Genomic DNA, 15,292 nt, shown 5'->3' on the forward strand with positions numbered 1-15,292 from the left:
AAATGACAAATACAAATTACAAATGACTGTAAATGTAATTCTTACCTGATAATTATTCTTATTGTTTATTGTTTTACTATGTTAGAGTTAAAACCTTATCTTCTTATTTAGACAAAAAGGAAATGTGGAATAATCATTTTGTACTCTGTGAAGATGTGTCACTTTGGTTGGTTTAATAAAAAGCTGAATGGCCAATAGCTAGGAATGATTTTCAGGGCAGAAAGAATGCTGGGAAGAAGGTGGAGTTGCCAGCTACACAGAGGAGCAAAACATCCAGGAGAACAGATAAATGTCATGAGTCACATTGTAATACATAGATGAATAGAATTGGGTTAATTTAAATTATAAGAGCTAGTGGGACAAGCATAAGCTATTGGCCAAGCTTTCATAATTGATAAGAAGTCTCCATGTGGTTATTTGATTTTTTTTTTTTTTTTTTTTGTTTTTTGAGCAGGGTTTCTCTGTGGTTTTGGAGCCTGTCCTGGAACTAGCTCTTGTAGACCAGGCTGGTCTCGAACTCACAGAGATCCACCTGCCTCTGCCTCCCCAGTGCTGGGATTAAAGGCGTGCGCCACCACCTCCCGGCCCATGTGGTTATTTGAGAGCTGGCTGTTGGGACAGAAAAATCCAGCTACAGGGTATGGTGGCTGCATAGTGAGATCCTGTCTTAAAAAAAAAAATTCTTTTGAGTGTATGTGTACATGTGTGGAAGGGCTGGAGGCACTATGTGCCATGATGCACATGTGGAGGTCAGAGGACAGCCTCAGGTGCTTGTCTTCCACCTTGTTAGCTGCAGCGTCTCTTGTTTCCTTCTGTGTACACCAGGATAGCTGACTCCAAGGTTTCTCCTGTCTCCTCCTCCCAGCTCACCACAGAAGAGCTGGGGTTAGAGATGTGTCGGTACCTCTCTGTCTTTTTTATGTGGGTTCTGGGGCTTCGACATCAGGTCCTTGGACTTGTGTTGTAAGCACTTTACCCACTGCGTGCTCATCTCTAAGTGGCTTTCTGGGACTGGTGTGTGTGAGAGACCAGTTTGGAGGGACTCTCAGAAGCTGGGGCTTTTGCCAGAACTCTGATAACAACTTATTGTAGCTTCTCAATACAGTTGAGAGACAGGAAAAACAAGTATGAAGCTGCTGTTCATGCAACAGGGCATACTAGCTTACAGTAAGCTTTGTATAAATGTGAGTATGCTAGCGTTCAAAAGCACAGATTACTACATGACTGGTAACAGGCATTTCTTTTCTTTATCAGTTATGCACTTTTACATAATTGCATTGCTGTGCTCTTACAGGACCAGCACTGCAGGTTTGTCTACACCAGCATCACCATAAAGACAGGACTAATGCACCTCCCTACAACTTCACTACCTTGTGACATCACTAGGCAATGGGAATTGTTCAGCTCCTTTGTAACACAGTCACTTTCCCATGTGTGGCCTAACAGACCAACGGTCATGTGGGATAGAACTATCATATAGAAGGCTGGGCGGTGGTGGCGCACGCCTTTAATCCCAGCACTCAGGAGGCAGAGGCAGGCGGATCTCTGGGAGTTCGAGGTCTACAAGAGCTAGTTCCGGGACGGGCACCAAAGCTACAGAGAAACCCTGTCTCGAAAAAAAAAAAAAAGAAAAAAAGAACTATCATATAGAATCTCTGTCTCATCAAGAGGAACTATCAGACAAACCAAAATTGGGAGACATTGACAAAATAGATGACTGACATCTTCCAAAGAACTAGAGACAGAGGCCTAGAAAGATCACTCAGCTGTTAAGAGCACATGTTGCTTTTGAAAAGGACTCAAGTTTGATTCCCAACACACATATTAGGCAACTCACAATTAACTGTAATTCCAGCTCCAAGGGATCTGACACCTCTGGCTTCCATGAGCAGCCACACTCACATGCAGTGTGCATGTAAAGACCCACTCATACACAAACATATTTAGAAACAAAATACATCTAAAAAATAAAGACAAAGATAAGAATGGAAGAAACGGAGGAACTGCCATCACTGAGGGCTGTGAATGAAGGCAACGGATAGTCCTACACTGGATCCTGAGAAAGAAAGTGGGCATTAAAGAAAGACTGGTGAAACCAGGCTGGTTTCATTGTTGACTTATATTGTTATGTCAAGGTTAATTGCCCAACTTTGAAAAAAAACGTTCTTTTGTTATGTAAAGGGACATAGGAGTAGCTGGTTGAAGTGTTCCTGGGAGCTTCCTGTTCCCAAAACTGAGTCCTCTGCAAGTCTAAATCTACCTCAAAACAAATGCATTCCTGATTTCTGATTTGCATAGTTTCCTGTGTTTGCTTGCCTAAATTGTTTGCTTTTTAAAATAGACATTCAAGTATTTCCTCTATTTTTCCTTTGTTTGGCTTTTTCTTAGTGCATATTAACTGTTATATATTCATGTTTCTAATACATTGTTTTTTATATGTAGTTACTTTCCTAATCTGTTGGTCTTGAAAAAATAGACTTTTTTGGCTTAAATTTTTTTTCATTTCAGTTTATGTGCGTGTTTGCATACATATATGTCTGTTCACCATAAGTGACCAATACTCAGAGTGGTCAGAAGAGGGTGTCAGGTACCTTGGAATTGGAGTTACAGACAGTTGTGAGCCTCCATGTGGGTGCTAGGGATCAAACCACTAGGCCAGGACGGGAAAGAGGCAATGGGTGACAGAAAGTTTTGGTAGCCCATGAACATGAATGGAGACACCCTCTAGGAGACAGATTTCAGTGAATCTGCTCAGTTTGATTCTAGAGTATAAGAAATATATAGGATTGGGGAGCCTGGAGACAAAGCCTCATTTGCATTAAGTGGCATGCTCCTATCAGAAGGCTTAGTATGTGGCAGCAGGGTCCCATAGCAGAGTCCCCAGCAACAAGATCTTTACCAAGGGTCAAGCTAGAGATAAAACAGACTTCTGGTTTAGAAACAGTTTTCAGATAAGGGACATTCTCTGATCCAGATGAGGGCAGGAAGCTTTGTTGGAGGGAGGGAGTTCCATGCTGTGAAGATAAGCTGCTAGGCCTGGGGAGGCTGCAACCTCCAACCAGCCAGCAACATCTTCTAACATCTCCCCCATCATATTTCTTAATGGAGAGGTGTCAGTGTAAACCTTGAGGAACCCATCACCTGTGTCAGAAGGGTCCAGGGTAACTGTAGTGTTGGTGGTCTGTCACCAGAAGAAATGAATAAAGCAGGGGCAAGTATCAAAATAAAACATAGCATAATCTGATAAAGGGTAGGAGCCAAGAGAACAGGAGGTTATGGAACCAGCTAATTTGCTCCATGGGTTTCTCTGCCTGTTTTAGAACTCACTCTGGAGACTAGGCTGGCCTCGGAACTAACAGAGATCCACCTGCCTCTGCCTCCTGAGTGCTGGGATTAAGGGCATGCGCCATTACCACCACTACCAGGTGAAAACTGGCAACATACTTATTGATCGCCCATAAATAGTGTCACACCGTCGATACAACCTTAGATTCAGTACAACATGTTATCCATCCTGCTAACATTTACTATATATGAAAGTCACTGAGGAAAATGATCTATAAGGATATAGTGATGAATCACACAGAAAGCTGAGCTTTGTGCTATAGTTCATGAAGATGGACAATAAACAAGGTCTCAGATATATTCATTTTGGATAGTGGTATTCACTGAAGGCAATAACTACAGCTGCGCAGAGTGGAGGCTGTAAATAGCGAACAGGTGGCAAAACTGTGCTGCGTCCTGAATGATGAGAACAGGACAGGTGATGATGCAAGGAAGCTTCCCAGGCCGGGCAACAGCAAAGTCAAGGTTTCTGAAGCAGAAATGCACTTGCAGTGTTGGGAAGGTCAAACTGGTAGTAGAACCAAATCACAGTGAGCAAGGGGCCTCGAGACTTAGATGGGGTGTAGATCATGTAGAGCCTGTAGACAGTTTATCATAAGTACAGCTGGGTTTTGTCAGGATCTAAGATGAGCTTAGTTAAAAATACGTTAGAGTTGGCTGTGGGAGCGCACACCTTTAATCCCAGTTCTCTGGAGGCAGAAGCAGGAGGATCTCTGTGAATTCCAGGACAGCCTGGTCTATAGAGTGAGTTCCAGACATCTAGGACTATTCGAAGAGAGCCTATCTAAAAAACAACCCCAAAACTATATGTGTGTGTGTGTGTGTGTATATATATATATACACATATATGTATGTATATAAATGTATGTGTATATACACACTCATATATATGTGTGTGCACACACAAACATATTAATATACACATATATGCACGATAAATTATTATATTAATATATGATAATATATTTATAATAAATGTACTATATGGTAAAATAATATATAATAAATAAAATCTATAATATGTAGAAAAATGTTATATTAATATATGATACACTGATACTTTATATATGTGTGTGTGTATGTATATATAAAGGGCAGCTAGATGGCTCCACAGTTAAGAGCACCCCCTGCTCTCCCAGAGGACCCAGGTTCAGCACTCTGCACTTTTCAGTACCTGCACCTACTTTAGGTGACGCACAAATGCTCTAACGGTAGCTCTAGGATTTCAACATGAGTCTGGGTCCCCCAGCAGGAGCTTAGGTGCACACACAGACACTAAACAGATAAATGGAAACAAGGTTTTACCCCACCCTCCTTCAGGTTAATCGGCTCTCTGAGCTATAATCTCACAGGGACTAAAGGTGTTAATGGTTTGTGCATTCACATAAGCCTTCCTTTAAGTACAATGCTGAGGTTTTGTGTTCTTTCTCCCTCACTGTTACTTACATTATTACTTTTGTTCTTTTAGACAAAGCCTTGTTTTGTACCCTTGGGTAGCTTTGTCACTTAGGCTGACCTTGAATGCCAGATCTTCCCTCCGTAGCTCCCCAAGTGTTAGCATTACAGGTATACTGTCCCACATTTGGTTAATATTTTCATATTAGCGTCATTCTTTGTTCTTTTTGTTTTTCCAGAGTTTCTGTGTACCCATGGCTGTCCTGGAACTAACTTTGTAGACCAGGCTGGCCTCACACTCAGAGATCCGCCTGCCTCTGCTTCCTGAGCGCTGGAATTAAAGGCGTGCGCCACCACCGCCCGGCTCCTTTTTTTTAAATTTATAAACGAATTCGTCTATACATGTAAGCAATTGTGTTGTTGTTGTGTTTGGCTCTAATAAAGCAAATTCCTTTTGATTTTCAGATCCCAGAGCTAAGGTGCTTACTGATAACTGCAGGGACAAAGAGCAAGGGCCATAGCCAGTTTCCTTGTCTAAGTTTCTGAGAACATAAAAATAAGTCTGATAAATGAGCAAAAGCAATTAATTCATTTTTTTCTTGAGCATTGTTCCTTCCTTAGACAAAATATCTCCCCTAAATTCATGATTACTCCATTATACAAATGATTTTCCAAGTTTCATCTTCAATGTATATTGTTTAAGAAATAATAAAAAATTGTTATTTTTTTTCAGTTGACTTCAAAATTCACCTTTTAAAAAATCATTATCTCGCTGGGCGGTGGTGGCACACGCCTTTAATCCCAACACTTGGGAGGCAGAGGCAGGCGAATCTCTGTGAGTTCGAGACCAACCTGGTCTACAAGAGCTAGTTCCAGGACAGGCTCCAAAACCATTATCTCAAAATATAGTGATCTTCTGGCTAGGAAAGATACTTCCACTTATGTGTTATAACTGTAGAAAGAATAAATCATTAAAAATTTCAAATCATATTACTCTTTTTTCTTTTGTTTCTTTTTAATTTTTGCAATGTTTTTGCTTTTGAGACAGTCTTAGTCTGTAGCAGACCAGATTACCCTGAATTTAAATATATCTCAGGCTGTCCTTAGGCCTGCCTGAGCCTCTCTTGAAGAAAAAGTACCATGATCTTATGGCAAAGATACCCCACTATCATCCCTCTGAGAAAAGGTATTTTTCTGTAACTCACAATCCTTCTGCCTCAGAAGCTAAAACTTATAACCCTAGGTTTAGTACACCTTATACTTTGTGTTAAATACAAATTGATAAAGAAATTGGGGCATGGTCAGAGTAAGGTGAAGTGACCGTTTAAGGCATAAAGCCTCCTGTAACTCTAGAAATCACATAATTATCTTATTTTATCCACGTGAATTACACCGACAGAATACAGCGCCACTATTATGTTTAACGTTTCCCTTTGCTGTGATGTTTCTGAGTGTGTGCTTCCAGACCTAATTATTTTAGTCCAGTTTCACATGACCTTACTTCTAGCACAAGAGCACAAGTTGTTTCTTTTGTAAAGTTAGATGAGATTTCTAAACTGTGTAGCCAAGGAAAGGATAAAATATATGTATTTAAGAAATAGGCAATAAAACAAAACAGTTATTTTGAAATGCTTGCATTCTATACTTCTCTAGGAGGGCATTGGGTTTGATTTGTTTAGTGTGTGTGTGTGTGTGTGTGTGTGTGTGTGTGAAAGAGAAAGAGAGAGAGACAGACAGACAGACAGACAGACAGAGACAGAGAGAGAGTCTCACATACTCTTTGGCATGCTTGAAATTTGTTATGTAGCCTTGAACTCTGATCCTCCAGATCTGGAGTGCTGGGATTAGAAGCATGCACCACTGTACCCAGCTCCCAATTTCTTTTTTCTTTTTTGTTTTGTTTTTCGAGACAGGGTTTCTCTGTAACTTTGGAGCCTCTCCTGGAACTTGCTCTGTATACCAAACTGGCCTCGAACTCACAGAGATTTGCCTGTCTCTGTCTCCCAAGTGCTGGGGTTAAAGACCTGAACCACCACCACCTGGCCTTGAATCTTGGTTGAATAGAAGATAAACTATTTCTTTTTTTTCTCTTTTCTTTCTTTCTTTTTTTTTTTTTATGGTTTTTCGAGACAGGGTTTCTCTGTAGCTTTTGGAGCCTGTCCTGGAATTAGCTCTTGTAGATCACACTGGCCTTGAACCTCAAACTCACAGAGATCTGCCTGCCTCTGCCTCCAAGTGCTGGGATTAAAGGAATGCGCCACCACTGCCCAGCTCAGCTCCCAATTTCTAACACCTTCCCTGTTATCCAATGGACAGCTTCCCAGTACTATTCCTTTAAGCCTTTCAAAGATGTCTAGGTCAGGCACAGTCAGCAACCAGGGATGTAAAAGGACTGGCAGCAGTCCTGTCCTGAAGTACCTATCACTATGTGGTACGAACCAATAATTATAATAGGGTGAGTATCTGTGCTTAGAAAAGTAGAAAAGTACAGCACGACATCAAAGAGGGCACTGAGGTGGTGTTAATCCCGTAAGTCTCCAGAATAAGACTACCATAATTTAAAGCCAAATTTGAAGGAAGCTTTAATTAAATACTGGCCAGGTAGATGGACTCTGGCTAGGTCCATCTTTGGTTCCCCAGAAAAATGGCCCCAGTCAGGTTGTAGCTGCTTAGGTATTTCCCATCAGGTCCAATTAGGGACAAGCGTACCTTCTGACATACATTTCCTGCCTATGAACCTCTCACCCACATGTGACCAAGTGCATCCAGTGGAGATGGGTATTGGCAAAATTTTTTAGGGGAGTGAAAAACAGGTGGCTTGTTATCCCCCATAAACAACAGCCTCTAGCATTTCAGGAACTGTCTGCCCTTGGCCAAGAGGCTTGCAGATCAGAGGCATTTTTGTTTTATGGATCTCTTGGGCTTAGTAATTAAAACCTTTGTTTGTTTGTTTGTTTTTGAGACAGGGTTTCTCTGTAGCTTTTGAGCCTGTCCTGGAACTAGCTTTTGCAGACCAGGTTGGCCTCGAACTCACAGAGATCCACCTGCTTCTGCCTCCCGAGTGCTGGGATTAAAGGTGTGTGCTACCACTGCCCAGTTTAAATTATTTTTTATTTTATGTGCGTTGGTGTTTTGCTAGGCTATATGTCTGTGTAAAAGGGTTTGGATCCCCTGGAACTGAAGTTACAGACAGTTGTGAGCTTCCATGTAGATGCTGGGAATTGAATCTAGGTCCCCTGGAAGAGCAGCCAGTACTCTTAACCACTAAGCCATCTCTGGAGCTCAGTAATTTAAACTTTAAATGTAACTTTGGCTCTCACAGTGGAATGGGTGGAACTGCACCAACAGTAACAGAGATGAAGAAATTTTCCAACAGAAAAAGAATACTGCCTCCTCTTATATCTCCAGATGATTTGCTCATAACTGGAGGTTGTTTGAATACTGTGCATCTTTCCTTTACCACACTTACATTATCTAACCAAATTAAGCCGGAAGTTCTTTGTGAACAGGACCATAACCATTTTTCTTTTTCCTTTTTGTGTGAACTTAGAACCATTAAGGTACATCAACTTATTTCTTCTCTTGTTTTTATTTTTATAGAAAAATCGGAGTCAGTTTATTAAGAACAGATATGCTGATACGAGCAGAGAGGAGTTAGTAACTCAGTCTCTTATTCATTTTTAGGAATACATTGCCCTGGCTGTTCTTTTTTTCTTTTCTTTTTTGGTTTTTCGAGACAGGGTTTCTCTGTGTAGCCCTAACTGTCCTGGAACTCACTTTGTAGGCCTCTAATTTAGAGATCCGCCTGCCTCTGTTTGCCAAGTGCTGGGATTAAAGGAGGAGACATGTGCCACCACCGCCAGGCTGCTCTGGCTGTTCTGAAACTCACTATGTAGGTTCTTACTGAACTCACAGAGATCCACCTGCCTTTACCTAATGAGTGTTGGTATTAAAGGTGTGCACTGACTCTTATCCATCTCTCTCTCTCTCTCTCTCTCTCTCTCTCTCTCTCTATCTATCTATCTATCTATCTATCTATCTATCTTGAGGCAAGTTCTCACTACATTGTCCACCCTGGTCTCCCATTTTTCTCTTTCTTTCTTTTTTGTTTTTTGCTTTTTCTAGACAGGGTTTCTCTGTAGCTATGGATCCTTTCCTGGCACTTGCTCTGTAGACCAGGCTGGCCTTGAACTCACAGAGATCCTCCTGCCTCTGCCTCCCGAGTGCTGGGATTAAAGGCGTGTGCCAGTCACCACGGCCCAGCCTTGTCTCCCATTTTTCATACTGCTATTTCAGTCTCCTAGGTAGCTAGGATTACAAACACGTACCATAGAACCTAGCATTCCATTTTCCTTATTGCTGTATACATTCCAACAATCAAACAGACAAGATGTTGAATAAAACTGAAGGTTTGATAATTTTGCTCGAATAATAATTAATGGTAGATAAATAGAAAAATAGAAAAGCTACATTTACTATATGCATAGAATATGGTAGTCACATACAAAAAGATAGTTGTGCAGGGAAGTAATCTGAGCACTTGGAGGCAGAGGCAGGCAGATCTCTTTGAGTTCTAGGCCAGCATGGTTTACATAGTGAGTTCCAGGACGGCCAAGTCTATGTAGAGATTGTGTCTAAAAAAAAAAAAAAAAAAAGGCTGGGTGGGTGGTGTTGTACACCTTTAATCCAGGGAGACAGGCAGGTCATCTCTGACTTCCAAATAGGCCTGGTCTACAGATCAAATTCCAGGACAAGAGAAACCGTTTGTCAAAAAAACAAAAAACCACCAACCAATAAGCAAAAACCAATAGGATAGCCACTGGACCTGTATAAAGTATTTCTTTTACTAGAGGATTCTTTATTATCTGAAGCCTACTGATGTTTGCAGTGGTCAGATTTAACCATCACACTCCTCTACTTCAATCAAATGAACAATCCCTTTTACCAATTTCAGCCGGTTAAATATTTATTCAGACTGGCATACTACAAATATCTTCTAGTAATTGAAAAGGACAGTTACAGTAGCTTGGAGAGTTTTTTGAGTTTTTTTGGTTTTGTTTAGCTCTGGCTGTCCTGGAACTAGCTCTGTAACCCAGGCTGGACTTGAACTCAGAGATCTGCCTGCTTTGCTTCTTGAGGGTTGGAACTGAAAGCGTGCGCCACCACTGCCTGGCTAGCCTTGCTCATTTTTGTCTGTTGCAAGCAATGTAGTTTCTGTAAGACAAAAGGTCTCAGTTAAAATTTATAAATTACTTTGTTAAAAACTTGCCTCTAAACGAATGAAATCCATTCTAATGTAGGAGTTAGGAGACAGAATGTCCGGTTACTAAAGAGAAGCTGTGATTTGAGGACTCCCGGATTTTTGTTGAGGAAAATTGAAATCCTTTTTTCATGACATTTCCGGACATGCCCTCAGAACTGTTGCTGTTCAAGGTTTACTTGAGCCTTCCTGCCTAAAACATTCGGGCTCCCGAAGCCCAGAGACGCCTAAAGTCACTTGCCACTCCGCCCACAGCGTCCCAGCGGAGTCAGTAAACGCCGAGATTGCTCCTGGCAGTAGTCAGGAGTGAGACTATAAAAGAACAGTTACCATCTTGCTCGTGGATAAATGCTGGTCACTCGCTAGCGTCACTCAGCCCTTGCGCGCAAGCGTACTGAGAGCACGCCCCCTACCTTCCCGTGCACGCGCTCGGAGCCTGCAACTCTCGCGAGAGAAGCGAGATTTATTCCTACGTACCGGGCCGTGCTGCTTATGGCGGCGCTGGAGAGGGGGCGCTGAGCTGTTGGGGTGAGTACGACCTCAGTGTCCAACGGGGGTTAGCAAGAAGCCAGATTAAGGACAGGTGAGGAGACCCTGACTAAGGAGTGAGACTTCTGAGTCAAGGTGGGCACTCTTGGAATTCCGGGTATTGGAGCGCTCCGTGTGAGTTCCTATTCAGGCTTCCTCATTCGTCCCCGGTTCAACCGTCCGGGCCTCATGGCAGGCCCCGGAGGCTTGGTGAGGAGTTGAGGCCCGGAGACGCGCGTGGTTGTGGTGGTGGTAGTGGTTGTGACTGAAGGGGGGGGGAGCGAAAATGGAGGCTCCGGCCGCAGCCAAGATGGAGGCAGAGGGTGCGGGGCTTGAGCGCGGGGACTGCCGGGAGCTGTAGTCTGTCTTCTTCCCCCTCTGCGGCTTGGCTGGGAGAAAGGGAACTACAAGTCCCGGCGGGAGGGGCAAGGGGGTGGTGGCGCGGTCCTTTGTGTGCATTTGGAAGAGGCCGGGGAGAAGGGCCTACTTTCTTCAGGGTCTTGTCTTTCTTGGCCGTCACTTGCTTTGGGGATATGACTACGACTACCAGAGCGCAGTGCGGCAGTGGCGCCTTCTTTGTGTGTGGGTCGAGACCCCGTTCCTTCTAGGGAAAGTGCTTAGGGACACCGCTTTTTCCCCAGCCGTATCTGACCCTAGTGCTACGGAACTGACATCTTTACTCATAGTCACTCACTGCTGTGTCTCCACTCCTAACTTTGCCCCTTGACATTTGAAAGGGGAGCGGGGTCCCAGTTAGGCACGTGTCTCCTGCCGTTCTGTCTGGGGGCAAATGGCATGCGTTATGAGAGTTCCGTGATGCTCTCCCTACATGGTGCAAGCGCTGGCCCACGTTGTGCAATGAACGGCTTGGCTTTGTCGTGTTTGCAGTTTTAGAACCCTAGTCGGAGATAAAATGGGAGGGTTTTTATCATTGTTTGGGAGTACGAAATCTTAGTGCTACGGCTCCTTTGCTTTGAAAGAGTTTCTCTTAGAAACACCTGTGTGGCTGGTCGCTAACTGGACTCACAGGTGAGTGGAGAGTACTCCCTAAAACACACTCCCCACTCCAAAAAACAATTTGAACATTATTAGGACACTTACTTTGCAACTAAAATGTGCAAAAAGATAGCGCTAATTAAGCAGTTGAGGGGCAGGCAGAAAGGGACTAACGGTGGTAGTTGAATTTGGACAATTACATTCTGTTAGGCTACTGTGAACTTGAACTTGTAGTTCAGAGCTGCCAAGTTTGTTTTTCTTTCGTTTATTGAGACAGGTTATGCAGTTCAAACTGGCCTTGAACTATATAGAGTGCGTTGGCCTTGAACTGACTGTCCATCCTCCGTCTCTGGACTGCTTGCTCTAACCTACTTTTTTAAAAAGTTCCAAATTATAAGGCATTATTTCAAGCTACCAAAATACTCGGTATGCCCTCCCCCCTCCCTCCCTCCCTCCCTCCCTCCCTCCCTCCCTCCCTCCCTCTCTCTCCCTCCCCCCTCTGTCTGTCTTTTTTGAGATAGAGTCTCACTGTGTAGCCTTGGCTGGCCCTTATAATTCACTTTGTAGACCAGGCAGGCCTTGAAGTCAAAGATCTGCCTGTCTCTGCCTCCCAAGTGCTAGGATTAATGGCATGCACCACCATGCCTGGTGCTCATTTTTATTTTGAGGTACTAGAATGCAAACTCAGTACTAAATTGAGTGGCAGTATAGTTATTAATGTGGATAATATTAATGAGGATTAAGTATATAAACAGCCAAACACCCCTGTGTGTACGAGTCGTTAAGATTTAGGTGATGACACCTTTGATCCCAGCACTTGGGAGGCAGAGACAGGCAGATCTCTTAAATTCAAGGCCAGCCTGGTCTACAAAGCTATAGACAGCTGTTTCAAGACAGACAAGGCTACACAGACTGTGTCTAGAAAAAAACTGAAGAAACAAAAACAAAAAAATTTAGATATATTTATCTTTGTTTCTCTTTAGTTTTACAGCTGAAATAAAAAAAAGTGGTAGGTTGATTGGTGCAGCTGCTCTGGATGTTTACCATCAAGATGAGTATTTATAGCAGCTGAGTTGAAAAGCAAAGTATTTGAAGTACAGAAGATAGGTTTTCTTGTTTTATAAGTAAGTTTTGACTTAAGTGTAACCTTTAAAGGTGTGGTTGAGAATTGTGGTAAATTTCCAGCAAATGAAAATTGTGAAAACTGACTTTCTTTTACCCATTTTCTCTCCCCCGCCCCCACCTTCAAGTAGCCCCTCAGTCATCCCTTTTTTATCTAACATAAACCTTAGTTTTGACCTTTTTTGAAGTATAGTTCAGTGGCACTAAGTATATTCATATTGCTATGAGGGCTATACTTTTTACAATAAAGTAGATGGAAATTCCTTTTGGGTGAATTTGAGTAGTAAAATAATTAGGACTGTGTTGCAAAATCAAGTAGAAATGTTGATATTTTGTAAGACACAAAGAATTGCTGAGCCTTTGAAGATTTCTAAAAACATAAAGGAGAACCATTTTAAGATCTTTTGCTCAAACTTTGTTCCTGCACTTGGGAAGCTTAGAGAGGAGGATCTTGAGCCGGAAACCATCACAGGCTACATAGGGAGAGCTGTTCTCACAAAACAATAAATTCAGAACTTTCACAGTGGTTACAACTACAAGAACTTAGTTAATGGGAGTGATTTACATGGTGAAACTGCTGTGTTGGGAGTGACTTGTGTTTCTCTTGGTTTGTGTTTATTTATTTATTAGGTTTTTCCAGACAGGGTTTCTCTGTAGCTTTGGAGCCTGTTCTGCAACTAGTTCTTGTAGTCCAGGCTGGCCTCAAACTCACAGAAATTCGCCTGCCTCTGCTTCCCTAGTGCTGAGATTAAAGGTGTGTTTTTCTTCTTGAATCTTATCATTCTGAGACAGGGTCTCATTGTAAACAAGTCTGGCCTCAATTCAGAGAGATCCGCCTGCTTCTGTGAGTATTAACATCTTGAATATAATTAAGTTATATAAACCAAGATTTTTGTTTTTTTAAACTTTACTTTGAGAAAATTATAAATTAAAAATGTATCAGATACTGGAGATATAGTTTAGTGTTTGACTGGTATGCTCAAAGTCCTGGGTTCAGTCCCCAGCACAGAGTAAAACTGAGTGTAGAGGCATAAGCCTGTAATGCCAGCACTTGGGAAGGAAGGCAGGAAAGAGTATTATAAGTTCAAGGTAATCTTGGGCTATATGAGACACTGTCTCAAACATAAGATGTAGCTTTAAGTAAGTTTTTGTTGGATAATAATTTCTTCAGCTTCCCACCCTGACTGTTGAATTTAATAGCAGCTATATGCTAGAAAAATAATTTTAAGTGTCCTAGTATCCAGGTCATTAACAACTCAGCACAGTTGTTACTACTAAATATATACTAAAGGATAGTTGAATCAATATCAGGGTTTTTTTTTTTTTTTAGTTCCCCCTAATAGATGATGAGTTTTCAGTTTTGGGGGGGGGGGTTGTTTTTGGTTTAACCCTGTCTGTCCTGGAACTCTGTAGACCAGGTTGACCTCAAAGTCACAGAGATCATGCCGGGCGGTGGTGGCGCACGCCTTTAATCCCAGCACTCGGGAGGCAGAGGCAGGCGGATCTCTGTGAGTTCGAGACCAGCCTGGTCTACAAGAGCTAGTTCCAGGACAGGCTCCAAAACCACAGAGAAACCCTGTCTCGAAAAACCAAAAAAAAAAAAAAAAAAAAAAGTCACAGAGATCTGCTTGCCTCTGCTTCCTGAATACTGGGAATAAAGGCTTGCTCCACCATAAGACAGTTGGGCTTTTCAAGACAGGGTTTCTGTCTTGGAACCCACTCTGTAGACCAGGCTGGCCTTGATCTCAGATCCCTCTGCCTCTGTCCAAAAAGAGTCAGGTTCAAAGGCATGCAAAACCATGCCCAACGATTTAGATTATGTTGTTTGATCTAAGGTTTATCATTAATCTTAGTTCCAAAATTTAAGGGAGTAGAGGTATAACTCAAGAGCAGAGCTTTTGCTTAGCACGAGTAAGATTGCCAGTTCAGTTCTCAACACCACAAAACACATAGGAGGAAGAAAACAGGGTGAAAACAAATTAGAGCTTGTGTGCTTTATTTGTGTTATATGCGATGTATTTGAAGTTAAAAGCAGCTAATGCATCACAACTTTGAACTGTGAAGGCAAGGATTTTATTCATAATCACACCTAAGAAAAATGTTCTAAGTATGGTATTCAATGAAATGTCTGGCCTTGGAGATTGTAACCAATTTGGATCTTTGTTTTTTCCTCTTAAGAGGTGCTTCCTTCAGGAAGTGGGTTAGCAGATGCTCTACACACTGGTTTAGTCTTTTATTTTCATTTTCCCCAAGTATATACTGCCATATACTCATAGTAATTTGTCAAAATTATAAACTGAGTGGGCGCAGTGGCACAGGCTTTTAATCCCATCACTTGCGAGGCAGAGGGAGGCAGATCTCTGAGTTCTAGCTTCCTTTACCTAGTGAATTCCAGGCCAGCAAAGACTACATACTATTCTTGTCACCAAAAAAAAAGTCTTTTGATATGTTTATTTTAGATGGATTTATTACCATATAGGTAAATTCCTTCAGCCTAGCCGGGCAGTGGTGGTGCAGGCCTTTAATCCCAGCACTCAGGAGGCAGAGGTAGGCGGATCTCTGTGAATTTGAGGCCAGCCTGGTCTACAAGAGCAGAGAAACCCTGTCTTACAAAAAAAAAAAATCCTTCAGCCTATATTAATTTCT

General features: G+C 42.2%; 1 protein-coding gene across 5 annotated transcripts in view; it reads left to right on the plus strand.

Annotated features, from left to right (window-relative positions):
- The first annotated feature begins 10,422 nt into the window (after nucleotides 1–10,422).
- The window catches only part of Csde1 (cold shock domain containing E1), a 41,574-nt gene continuing 36,704 nt past the window's right edge, over nucleotides 10,423–15,292 (plus strand). For all 5 annotated transcript variants that reach the window (XM_057793510.1, XM_057793512.1, XM_057793514.1 and 2 more), the window contains exon 1: nucleotides 10,423–10,528. The gene's annotated coding sequence lies outside the window, so the exon portion shown is untranslated. The remainder of the gene's footprint in view (nucleotides 10,529–15,292) is intronic.

Source organism: Chionomys nivalis, chromosome 18 (assembly GCF_950005125.1).
Source record: "Chionomys nivalis chromosome 18, mChiNiv1.1, whole genome shotgun sequence".
Taxonomy (NCBI): Eukaryota; Metazoa; Chordata; class Mammalia; order Rodentia; family Cricetidae; genus Chionomys; species Chionomys nivalis.